The sequence below is a fragment of the Podarcis cretensis genome (genome assembly GCF_951804945.1).
Source record: "Podarcis cretensis genome assembly, chromosome: 4".
Lineage (NCBI taxonomy): Eukaryota > Metazoa > Chordata > Lepidosauria > Squamata > Lacertidae > Podarcis > Podarcis cretensis.
Genome location: NC_137173.1, coordinates 32,898,943 through 32,912,672, shown reverse-complemented (window position 1 = coordinate 32,912,672; position 13,730 = coordinate 32,898,943). Strand labels below are relative to the sequence as shown.

The 13,730-nt window shown below is 40.2% G+C and overlaps 1 protein-coding gene across 12 annotated transcripts in view; it reads right to left on the bottom strand.

Moving 5' to 3' along the window:
- Positions 1–13,730, bottom strand: part of ZBTB20 (zinc finger and BTB domain containing 20) — a 504,516-nt gene that overhangs the window by 422,862 nt on the left and 67,924 nt on the right. The window lies entirely within an intron of this gene.

The window sequence follows — 13,730 nt, the reverse complement described above, 5'->3', positions numbered from 1 at the left end:
GTAAGGAGGGCAGAGCAATCCAGAGCACCTGATCAGTATTAAGCCTGTCACTTATTGCTTATGGAGAGGAGAGCAGGAATTGGCAGAGCACTTGTTAAAGGAAGACTTGGACAAGAAGCGGCATAAACCTACCCCTGCTCACTACCAGAATTTATTAATGCAGGCACCAGTAATTACGCGGCTTGGTTGGAAGGGGAATGGGATATAAGATGTGGAGTGCTTTATCCGCTCCAAGACCAATGCTGGTTTTGGCACAACTTTTGCTCTAGTGAGTTACAAAAAAATAAGCAGGTGCTAGCAATCCGAGGGACCACATGCCAGCTACAGCTGCTTCAGCCCGATTCAATTACATCTACCTGAAGAGTCCCCAGGACGTTGAACAGATCGTGGAACCTATAGGATACGGAGCCCATACATTGTGATGTTAGTGCACCCTATTCAATAAAGTCTGGCTCTGTCCTGGGACAGGAGGAACGTAAGCATGAAATCAAAGCAGTTCTTGAAGCGGGTAGGCTTTTCCAACACTGGTGGAAAAGGAAGCTAATATATAATGTGTCTGCATTAATGTTCAATTATATTTAAAAAGCCCTTTGGAACTCAGGCCTTAAAAATACTCTGAAACAGGCTGTCAGTGTTGCCTCGCTTCCCAAAACGCTGGGTGCAGCACATTTGCTGAACATACTCCTGGGATCAGGACTTCACTCCAAACCTTGTTTGTACAAAAAAGGAGCCAAGCAGCTGGGAAATTCTGGAGTATAGTATGTCCTCATTAGTTCCCATCTGCCATCAGAACTCAGCTCATGGCAAGTTTGGCTAAGTCCTGGTGTTCTCAGGTCCAAATCTGGGTCAGTTTTAATTACACTATACAGAATTCTGTGTGCAGGGTTTTTTTTATAAAAAAAATCCTTATTATACAGCACAGAAGAACGGGCAGCTCTCCAACTAATCAATTTTTTAAAAGTACATATATAAAATTTTAAAACCAGGCTAGACAGACAGTGGGTGGAAGAGAGGAAAAAATGTATGATTGAGTACAGGGGTTAGTTAAGAGAACTGTTCACAAAAGTGGGTCACTAGCAGTTCTGCTTTAGAACTTCAAAAGAAAAGGAAGAGAGGAACCTCTTCATTTGCAAAGATGGGGAATCGGGAATATAAGATGTACACAAATCACAATGTTCTTAATGCTGACCTGAATTAAGACACATGCTGTCACTTATCATTATTATTACTTGCATCTCAACACAAGACACATGTATGGACCTGGAAAACTACCAAAAACATGCATCTTCATAATGTCAGAACAAGCATAAGTTAATTGAATCCCAATTCAAACATGTACTTAGGTGGACAAAATATTATATAATGCTGTACATGTCCAACAACTGGTGCAAACTGGGTCATCTTATCCGCGTGTGCTAAGATAACACAACAGGGAGCTGAACCTCAGGTGAGCGCTTTAAAGTGGCTGAACGAGACACTAGGTTGAACGAGACATGAGGTGTACGCAGTGCCAAACAGGGGGAATTCTTCTTGCCCACCTGCATTTAAAATCATGCCTGCCTGATCCAGAATATTGTTTGGCAGTATTGCATTTGTTCCTGATCAGAAGTTTTTGCCCAGTTCTACTTTATGCACACCTGAAACTTCAGGTAAAGGTAACCTTAGAAGCAGTGTGAGCCCTGTTCTAGCCTGTGCCTCTCCAGGGTCCTCTAAGCTACCTGATGCTCACCAATGTGTATTTATTGTCATTCATTCATTCATTCATTCATTATTTATTTATTTATTTATTTATTTATTTATTTATTCATTCAATTTATATCCCACCCTTCTTCCCAAAGGAGGAAGAATTTCATTCAAATAATGAAAGTGTACGAGGAGAAAACAGGGTTAGAACTTCAATCTAGAACTTCATCCAAATAATAGATTTAAAGGCTAAAAGAGCATATCCTATTACATTAGATTGGCAGTGTGTCTTGATGGTTCTGCAAAAACTATTTGCATTCTTAATAAAACTAAGTACAATGCACTTAAGAAATAGGCTTCCCAATCCTAAACAAATTACTTAGAAGTCAATCATATTTAAATAAGAGGAAGCAAGTACCATTTAATATATTTACAACCAGAATGTAATGGATGTGAGGTTACAGCATGTGGGATGGGCAGCAAGTCAGAGATTATAGGAACAGCATGGCAGCCATTGTAGCATAACCAACTTTCTTCCTGAAAGAATTAACTATTAATAGTACCTTTTTCTTTAGTGCAATGTGCTACTACAAAATCATACAATAATGTTGAGAAGATCATGTGGAAAATTATGGAATCATTCCTTTCTCTGTCCTCCTTTATGTGCACTAGGTCAAGAGATGGAAAACAAAAATTCCGGCAAAAATTAAGAGATTGTAGAACAGAATGCTGCACACAGTAAACTGAACTGACATTTGGGATATGACTTGACTCAGTATCCGATCCATAAACTGGGCCAGCATCTAAGTTGTTGTTTGCAGCCATCCTGTTAAGAATCATCACCAGATGCAAGACAGGCGGAGCAAGTCCCCCATGACGGCCACTGTGATATAGATAGTGCCGAAATGAAAACAGGATCACAGATTGAACTGTGTTTTTATATTGCAAACTTCCCAGTGATTCTTGGATGAAGGGCAGTATAGAAAACAAACAATACCACTTTACTACCATCCTCCATAGAGCTTCTCCTGCATTTTTGGCTGCTTTGGGAGTGCCCCTTTTGAGTCTCACGTGTGGATGGTCAACGTTCCGTCCTCTGATCGCTTGGTGATTCAGTGATTCAGGTGCTCTCTCCCAAGTGCCAAAGCATTAGTGTTGCCTCTGTATTTTGTTTTAAAACTTTCTAATTGACTTACTTTTTTTATAGAAAAAAATCAATCAATTTTCCACCTGTTAATGGCCCTGGGGGCAGATCTTAGGGGGTACTCTTCTCCTGAAATGCAGCTATAACTTTTTCTTTTGTTTCTTTGTTTTTACCAGTTTATGGTAGACTCACCAGCTGCACCTACTGCTGGCAGAGAGAGACTTGACCACTGTCACTTATGATTTAGAAGTGTCTAGATTAGAATATTCTATCATGTTCTACACATTAGAGCACATTGCATTAGTGGGATCTGGAAGCTTCAACAGGTGTCATCTTTCTTGATTGTTAGATAGTCACCAGCAAGGGGTGGGATTTGTGTGTGTGCTCACATACACACACATGCACACACACACACTGCCCTAGAGTTATGGAACGACCTCCTCATCCATCAAAATGTTTTCTATTTAGAATCAAGTAAAAACTTCTTTTAATGGCTTTTTAAAAAACCCTAAATCGCTTTGACAACACTGCTGGAATGCAGTACAGAAATACTGTAAATAAGAACGAACAGAATAAGTGATAATCAAACCCCTAGGGGCTGGTTGCTACAGGACTGGTGTGCATTTTGACATTAGCCATCTTTTTGGCTGTTACATTTTGGCACTATGTTTTAATAGGCCACATGAAAGAGAAAAGTAGAAAACAAAAAAGTGGGAGGAGGGCTCTCAGGAAGAAGACAGAGCAAACTCATTTCGTGAAACTCAAGACATTTAATTTATGCATAACTATATTGTTTGTTTTCTGGAACAGGCCAGGGAATTTCCCTGATGTATGCTGTTATCCAGTCCCAATGCCCAGGAAGACTAGTAGCAGGTGTTTTTTTCCACTGCTGGGTATTCTTTACAGCAAGATATTCTTTACACATCGCTGAAGAACTAATACAGCTTTACAGTTTGGTGCCTATGGTTTTGTGGCATCTGTTCAATGCAACAGCTTCAGTAAAGCACCTTTTTAAAGCTCATTGTATGTCTTTACAGTTTGTTATAAATCAGCAGCAGTGCCTTTAAAGAGCACAGCATCCAAATACACTGCTTTCAAGCATTTAAGATGTTAATGGGTTTTGAGGACTGGAACTGATCTTGTATAGCAGCAGCTTTTAATGCCAGGATGAAATGGACTGTGTATAGCAACTTCTGCTGTGCTTTCTCTTGCATTGAGGTGATCAGAAGGCATCTATGTATTGAAGAGTTTCCTAAGGAATCAATAGCTATGGAAACAGTGGTGCTATAGGTACAGGGGAGGGCAGACAAACTTTCAAAGAAATACTGTACATGTCCATAATTGTAAATACTTTCTTCTTTGAAGAGTAAAATCTTTTAGGGATCTATTTGGGTTTCCCATATATTCCCTCCCACTGCAATCGTATAACAATGAAAATTTGGCAAGGAAATTTGTCTCTTAAAGGTTCGAGGAAGTGATCCTCTGGCAATCCCTCTCACATCTCTCCAGCAATTTATTTTTAACTTCTAGTATTGCTCAAAGTCACTTCCAATCTCTGCCTCACTCATTGTCCCAGCTCGCTGAGCATGACAAGTGTGCTGAAACATATCACCCCTGCTGCAGAGAAATGGAACAGACAGTGGAGAATCAGTACTATGGTGAGATATTATACCATAACAATTTGCTCCCCTAACCTTATCTAAAATTTGAGAACAAGGATGCAAGACCACATTGTGGTAACTGGCAAATATGGGTCATATAACTTTTCCTTCCATATCTATGAGAAAGTACAGAGTCATGTGAGATCCAACATGTCACCTGTTCCCTTAGTGATGATCCAGGCATTATTTGAATGAGAAAATAAGATGAGGTGGAATCTCCAATACATGTAACATTTTAGGTTCAGAAAGCATGTATTTTGAAATTTAAAGGGAGAGGCAGTCTTTAAGCCAGTGATGGCCAAACTTGGCGCTCCAGCTGTTTTGGAACTACAATTCCCATCATCCCTGACCACTGGTCCTGTTAGCTAGGGATGATGGCAGTTGTAGTCCCAAAACAGCTGGAGGGCCAAGTTTGGCCATCACTGTCTTAAGCTATTGCAGTCCTGAGTTATTTAAGACTTTATAGGTGAAAACCAGAACTTTTAATTCAGCAAGAAATTGACAGTCAGTGCAGATGGGCCAGAATATGCGCAAACCATCTTGCCGTAGTGAGAAACCTAGTTGTTGAATTCTACAGCAGCTGACGTTTCTGAACTTTCTTCAGAGGCGGCTCCTCATATAATGTGTTGCAGTAATCTAACCTAGATACCAAAGCATAGACAACAGAAGTGAGGCTATATCTGTCCATAAAGGGTGCAGGTGGGCCACCAGCTGAAGCTGATGGAAGGCACTCCATCCCACTGTGGCCACCTGAGCTTCAAGCAATAGCAATGGAAACTTAGTACCTGCTCCTTCAAAGGAACTGCAACCCTATCAAAAGTAGGCAACCTCCCATCCATCCGGTCTAGGGAACCACCCACTAACAGTGTCCCAGTTTTATTTGGATTGAACTTCAGTTGTTGGCTCTCATCCAGTCTATTACAAAGGCAAGATAACAGTTCAGAACATCTACTCTAAATAATTGGTACAATGTGGTATGGGATACCAGGCTTCTTGAAAAATTGATGCAAAGATTACGAGCGACCAGAGATCAAAAAAGAAGGAGATATTTGCTATTGATTAGTGCTTGTTTATCCAATATACAAATAGAGACTCCAATGGCAGGGCAGGTCCTGCCACATTGCATATTACATGGTTGCATAGATACTATTATGAGCTTTGAATGTCTCGCTGCTTGGACTGTTATCACCCCAACAACCTTAGTGTCATCCTGATATATTTTGTGTTTTGCCTGATTTTTCTGTAAATGGTGGTGGTGGGGAGTGTTTGTGGTTGTTATCTGATTAATTGCATGATTTAATACATATGTAAAGCAGTAAATGTTTTTAAAAGGAAGAACATGTAGATCAATGTTCTCATGTGAATCTGGACAGAGGATAACATTTTGCTGTATATAAAAATTTAAAAGCAAAGTACTCTCCGACTGGACCTAATGGTCAGGGGTCCCTTTACCTTTACCTTACTCTCCGACAGCATCACATCAGTACTGACGAGCATCTAGAATCCTCTCTTAAAAAATGGCACTATTCACTTAGCTTTTGCCTTTCCTAACTCTGTTTTCCATTTCAGTGGAAGACTGTAAAGTCTGAAGGTCTCTTGTACAGAAGCCAACAAAAACAAAGGTAAACTTAGAACTTTCATTAACTGTAAATTATAAGAGCAAACAGAAATAAGGATTGATGTGAGCAAGAGGGAACGCTAAAGCCTCATCAAATGTAATGTGTAATACCTTAACCCAAACATATTTTGGGATGCCTGCCAGGAAGATGGGTATAAATGTGGGAGGCTTATAAGAATACAGCTTGAGCTGAAATGTTTAAAGTTTTCAGTTTTACTAGGAAAACAGTTATAACTCAGTGAAAACAGGACCTTATTAATAGTAAAATGTTATATATAAGCTACTGTTTTCCTAGATGAATCAGAAATGTTCTCTCTGGGTTGCTGATGGCAGCATGTAGGGGGACCAACTACTATATTCCTGCAGTGGAGTGAGAAATCGCGCTGGTATCGCTGGACATTTACTCAGTTCATTGGCTCCTATTAGGATCTTGAGATGTCCAATATTCATTCAGCAGCAGATTTCAGGGCCTCATGGGTTGCAGATGCAGGACTCTTTGCTTATTTTAACAATATGAAAGTCCTGAAGCAGTTAAGTGAGAAACAAAAAGACCAAATTCACTCTTGTTCAAGGTAAGGGCCAATTGTTCTGATTCACGTTTGAGGCAGCAGTTTTTGAATAATATTATTACAACAGAGGTGGGCTACCTATCATGTTCCTGAAAATGAAACATGAATTATGTTAATTACACATAACTAAAATGAAGATTAGATGCAGTTTTCCATTTATAATGTAATATATCTGAGGCAGACCTAGCTTTCCCAGAGGTTTACAAACATGGTATATAACGTCACATACTTTTAATGCTCTTGAAGAGGTCACACACACCAGGACAAGGAAAAATCCATACAAAATTAATTCAATTGCTTGCTCTTATCATAATAAAACTAGAAAGCTAGCATAACTAGACAGGAAAATTAGGGCTGTCACTAGGTTTCTTAAAAATGTACTAAGATGTACTCAGAGAATCACTTTCATGTTCCAGCATCCTCAGAGGTGACATAAGTGGCAACCAGATTGAGGTCCTTCTCAATAGAAGTCTCTTCCTGGCCTTCCACTAAGTTTGACATTCTTTCTTTTGCTTAAAAATATTAAGTGATAAACTAATCAATGTTTAGGATGAACTATAAACGAATTAGGGCTGGGGTGGCTGAACATATCAGATCAACTAGTAGTTGATAACTGGTGAATACTATTTTCCCCCTTGTTAATGATATCTAGTGATTGTGTGGATTATTATTTTTTATGTTACTGATGAACTAAAGTATGGATGTTTGGGAAAGCTGAAAAAATATATAAGGGTGAGCCATTTTTAAAGACAAACGCAAAAAAGATGGAAAATAACAGTTGTACTTGTGTTTTGTTTCCCATTGTGTTTTGAAATACATTGTGTGTCTACTTCCAGGTGCGCTTAGCTGAGTGGAAAATGAATGGACACAACAACTGTCTGGGATTTAAATGGCCACAACTTTATTGACTTCAGATGTAGGAAGCTTTGGCATAGACACTGAGCGTGTATCCCTCTCAGCCCTCCCCTGCTGGAGGACTGAGGCATGACAGGGTCTATTCAGGGGTGGATCCACTGCAAAACACAGGTTTACACGGATGGCCCCCAAATGCTGAGGGAAGCTCTGTGGCCTACTAGCCCTACGCACTTGGCTCCTTGGACAGAGACTTCCCTCCAGACCCCTCTAACGGGGTACCCTGTTAATGCCGCCACAAGGAACAGGAGGTGGGTGAGTCACCACTTCACCACACTCCGATTGGTTGAAAGACTATAGGATTCCACCCAAGGCCTAAACCGCCAAGGTTGTGACTAGAGTTATGGGGAAGGCAAACCCTGCAGAGCAGGGGAAATTCCTTCCTGGCTCCGAATACAGCAACCGCCAAAAGACCACAGCAAAGCCCAGCAAGCTGAAAAGAAATGGTTAGGGCAGTAATCAACTATTAATGAAGGGAGAGGAAGGGTGGGTGACACTCCCAGCCCACTAGATGCTGGGCAGAGTGGTCAACTGGGCTAAGTAAATGGACAGGCCCCGATCCCCCAGGCCTGCCACGGATTGGATCATTTGAAGAATGGGTTTGGCGGGAACCTGTGAGCCTCCGTGGTGGTTGAAGGTGACAGAAAGAACATCCTAAAATGGGACCACATGTCCGGGCGAAAGGGGAGGCACGTCAACCCTCAACTGTCGCTCATTGGCAAGACAATAGCGGTCATTCTTTATCAAGATGAATCTGTAAATCTATTGATCAATCGATCTTACAGAATATATGACTAGAATAATTAGCAAGATCAGTACAGGAGACAAGAGATATCATTGCACTGCAGCACAGGAACCTATGAAGCTGCCTTCAGTATGGGTCAGCCCATAAGGTCCATCTAGCGCAGTACTTTCTACACTGTCTGTCATAAGCTCTCCAGGGTTTCTGAACAGAACATTATCAGCCCATTATCAATGCCAAGGACTGAAACTGGAATCTTCTGCAAGCAAAGCAGATGTTTTACCACTGAGCTATGGCGCTTCCATAAGTGATCCTAGCTCTAAATCCCAGCAATAAATGTAGCACTTCCCACTGGGTTCTGTAATGAACTGGAGTAATGTTCCAACGGGCCTCAAGAGATATTTCCAGTTGTGTAGGTTTCCTGTCGAGGAGATTTAGAGCTATCATTTCTTATATTATGGTAACTCAATCAGATCTAGGTGGAGGTGAACAAAAGATGAGCAATCTGGCTATTTCCCATTCATGTCACTTTCCCATGTGTCTATCCAAAAGTCAATTCAGTCCAGTTTCCATATTAATCTTTGATTTTTTGAAAAAGCAGGATGGAAATGTGAGGAGGTATTTTAACACATATTTCCTCTTTTAAAAAATCCCAGTTCTAAATGGGTTTTCTCTCAAAATACACATTTTAAATCTTTTGCTATTTTATTGTATTTTGAACCAAGAACTGAATTAGAACATCTGAAAAATGTGAATCAAATTCCTCAAGCATTCCTAAGAGTAGGCATGGCTGGAATGAGGATTCTGTGTTCTGATTCAGAATGCCTATTACCTACAGATCTGCCTATGTGGAAGTGCCTTTGTCTGTCTGTAGCAAGCTACAAAACTTAAACCGAAACACTAATGATACCTATGAAAACTGATTTCCAGATTCAGAGTCACAGTAAATGTCACCTGGGTTCCATGATGAAGGCAAGGTATATGTAGAATAGAAAGAAAGTAGGTAAGAAAATTAGGGACGCAGGTGGCGCTGTGGGTTAAAGCCTCAGCGCCTAGGGCTTGCCGATCGAAAGGTCGGCAGTTCGAATCCCTGCGGCGGGGTGCGCTCCCGCTGCTCGGTCCCAGCGCCTGCCAACCTAGCAGTTCGAAAGCACCTCCGGGTGCAAGTAGATAAATAGGGACCGCTTACCAGCGGGAAGGTAAACGGCGTTTCCGTGTGCGGCTCTGGCTCTGGCCAGAGCAGCGATGTCACGCTGGCCACGTGACCCGGAAGTGTCTCCGGACAGCGCTGGCCCCTGGCCTCTTAAGTGAGATGGGTGCACAACCCCAGAGTCTGTCAAGACTGGCCCGTACGGGCAGGGGTACCTTTACCTTTACCTTTTTAGGTAAGAAAATTAAGTATTCAATCTCTTAAAATTAGTATTATTTCATTAATGTTAGTGCATTATTCCAGATTCTTATATTCAGACTTTACCAAAGAACCCATCTGCTCAGCTACACAAGCTACTGTGACTACATCAAACTGGTCCTTCACTTATTGCGCTACAGATATTGAAACCATTTCAAGAACACTCTGTTTCCCTGTGTGTCTTCAAGGCATTCAGTGGTCTGAGTCCAAGATATCTTGCTGACTGCTTGAAGCACCAAGATGAAGCACATGGTTGACAGGTTGTGTAGGGCTCATCCAACTTGGAACAAGGTTGTGGAATGAAATCACAAAAGGCTCCAAGAGCCACCTCAAAATTCAACATTCTTACAAAGCACATTTATTTGGACTTTGACTTTGTTAATAAATACACATATGGCAGGAGGCATAAAACCATTTAAAAACCCACAGGGTTGTGTGTTTTTTTCCTTTTCTTGGAGGAGAAAAGGAAAGACAAGAGAAAATGAGCTTCACATGATGGATACTAGTCTTGTTATTTGATTAAAGTGATCAGATAGTACAGGGGTGAGAGCAGTATTAAAATCTTGAATAGAACTAATATAGTTGAAAAGAACCAGATAATATGATTCATTTTGAGATACAGATAACTACAGATAAATAGGGCTACAACGTTGTTATTGTACTTTTAATAGAATTCGTATTCTCTATGGCTATAACTGAAATCTCTGAAGTCATTATATGTATTGTCTTCAAAAGTAATTATTATTCTGCCTACTGCATTTCTAAGTATGATGTGAGGATACTGCTTGGTATTATTATGGAATTGCATAGTTTGGTGAGCACTACATTCCTGCTCCATTTCAAATCAAACAGTCAATGGCAGTATTTTCCACTGATGGAAGGTAGATTGAGCCTGTGCGGTTAATCACAGACAATACCACTTCATTTTTTATGAAACATATGATAGATTTTTTCTGCAAAAGGCTTTGTTTCATCCAACCTCTTGTCACCATAACTCTGAGTGCATTATGGTGTTTAATACTGAAAGAATAGTCACAAATGCAAATTAATGACTGCAGAGCATAGCAAAGTTTGATAAAGACTAAATTGCCTGTCAAAACTTCTTCTTGCATTTCCTAAATTTAATCTTAGGCTTATTATCATCATTATTTATAAAAACGCCAGCTATAACCTTGCACCCATACAAAAAGAGAATTATCAAAGGTGAGTGTCTGTATTTCACCTAGACTTAAATAGCTTTCAGAAGTCTCCTCTAAATATGAACCTTCAAGCATATCTTTCCAGTTGCATTTTCATTATTAATATTTTACTCATAATGCAGAATAGTCATAAGTTGGATAGGTTTTTGGTAGCATGTCTCCACTTTTCAGGGAGGTGTGTTAGTATCCTGCTAGGAGTTTACCATACACGTATATCCAGCTGGATACCAAACTGCACATACAAATATTTCCTGTACACAGGATTTTTCGTCTGATCCAGCTATTTGGCTTTGCATGTGTAATGCTACCCACCTGCAAAAGCAACAGTGCTGTTCAGCTGGTCCAGAGCCAGAGTGGAGCCTGTGATTGATTGATTGATTGATTTAAAAACATGTATAAGCATCTTCATATTCTTTTTAACTCTAAGATTTTGTCCCTGTCCTTACAACAGCTGAACACAACAGTTGCAAATTGTTTGGAAGGACTTTAATGAACATTCTTTAATGGGTGCATTTACTTGGATGGGAGTCAGTGATTTTAATGGATGTCATCAAAACTGATAAATTCTATCATGCTATGTTTCAAATTCCAGTTGAGGGAAATTTGACATTTTGGAAAATAATACATTTTCCTAGGCTATGGATGTTATGAGCACTTGTAAGCATTTGTCCTCAAATGTTTCTGAGCAGCATCAGGAAAAGCATAGTCCTGTTCACAGTCAACTTTCTTTCTTTCTTTCTTTCTTTCTTTCTTTCTTTCTTTCTTTCTTTCTTATTAATGTTGCAATACTTATATGAAATCTTTACATAGTGATACATATACATTATATTTATAAATTTGCATTTTCACATTTCATTATGTACCAACATTTATCCATTTCTTTCACTTTTTTGCTTCTTATTTCTTGCCCTGTGCCTTCCCTCCACACATGCATGACTTCCTTGCTATTATTTTGTAACTTTATTATTGAGATTGTATTTTTGTATCTTAATAATTAAACATTCATTCTTATACATCTGCTTGACTTAACTTAACTTAGTGAAATCAGTCAACTCTGAACAATGCTTTGCTCACCTGGACCGTGCAAACTGTCTTGCTCTTTGCCTAAAAATAAGGACAAGCCCTATTGGATCAAAGGGCCATTTAGTCCACACATGGTTCTCACAGTGGACAACCAAATACTTATGGAAGATTCATGGGTGGAATATGAGTGCAACAGCACTCTCCTACTCATGTGCCTGGGCAACTGGTATTCAGAGGCATGCTGCCTCCAATACTGGATATAGAACACAGCCATCATAACTAGCAACCATTGGTAACCTTTTCCTTTTAAAGCCGTAAATGTTGGCAGCCATTACTATATCTTGTTATAGCAAATTCCATAATTTTATTATGTGCTGCATGTAAAAGCACTTTTTCTTTTGTTTGTCCCAAATATTCCAACATTCACCTTCATTAGATGATCCCAGACTCTAGTATGATGGGGAAAGTATTCTCTTTATCCACTTCCTCTTCAGCATAATTTTATACACTACTTATCATGTCCCCTCTTCTTCAACCGTTTTCTAAACTAAAAAAAAACCCCTCATGTGTTTTTATATAGGGATTTGCTTCAGCTCCTTGATCACTTTAGTTACCCTTTTATGACTATTTTCCAGCTCTACACTATCCTTTTTGAGATGCAGCAAGCAACCAGATCTGTACATATGAGGATAGGAATGCCAGGCAGGACAGTCAAGTGGATAAAAGAAAATGAGGACAAAGAAGGTAGAAACCAGAAAGCAGGGAGATGAGAACGAATGGAAGAGCCATGCAGTTGAAGAACAGACTAGCCAAGGCCAAAATAAGAGTGGAGCAAACAATTTTACAAGGGTGATAGAGACAGGAAGTGCTGGGCACAACGGCTAAGAAGGAAGTTAAGAGACCAAGTGAGGGATCCAAGGGCAGAGTCAGCTCCAGGCTCTGGAGTACTCCTCCGTGAACAGAACACTGCCTCCTCAATGATGTTGCTGCTACCCAGTCGCTTGCCCAGCATACACCACCACCCAGAAGGAGACAACCTGAGAAGCAGGGTATGCCTTTCCTTCTCCTTGCCTTTGTCAGTGACTGCTCATTTACAGCAACAGCAAGGATAAGGGAGTTCTGATGAGTGGCAGGACGCCAGCTCCATGGGTGTGGGCATCCGCTGATATTTTTCAGGACTGGGAGGAGTGAATACTCCAAATAAACAAAAACAAAGAAGCATGCCTAACTGAAAAGTGCTAGCAGGCAAGATTCTCACAAAAGAAGTGTGGAAACAATTTGCCTGCACAATTTGCCTCATGTTGTTAGGTTTACTCAGGGAGGGGGCAACTACCACCCCTTGCACCCTCCCTATGGACACTCATGGAGCTCAGCAAATGCCTGGCAATACCAATCCATGATGCTTACCCTATCAAGGGGACATAGTATTGTGCTACTTAAAATCTAGACCCTGAAAATGAATTCTGCCAGGAGTGGCTTCTGCTGGCAAACCTAATTGGGGGTAGGAGGTGTTGAAGGTCAAGAAGAAGAGTTGGGGAGCGGGTGGGCCAAAACTTCACATATTAATTTGAACTAACCATCTAATTCTTTGAATTCCTTCTAGAATTTATTATAACTATTTATTTAGCATGGTTTAAACTTGATGGCCTTGATAATGTACAAAAAACATTATTTACAAATTATTTCATTTATGTAACAGTTTATACAATTTTACAAGAGTTTCATATATTGCAGAGAAGTGTTCTATTGTTCCTGGATTGTAACAGAAACT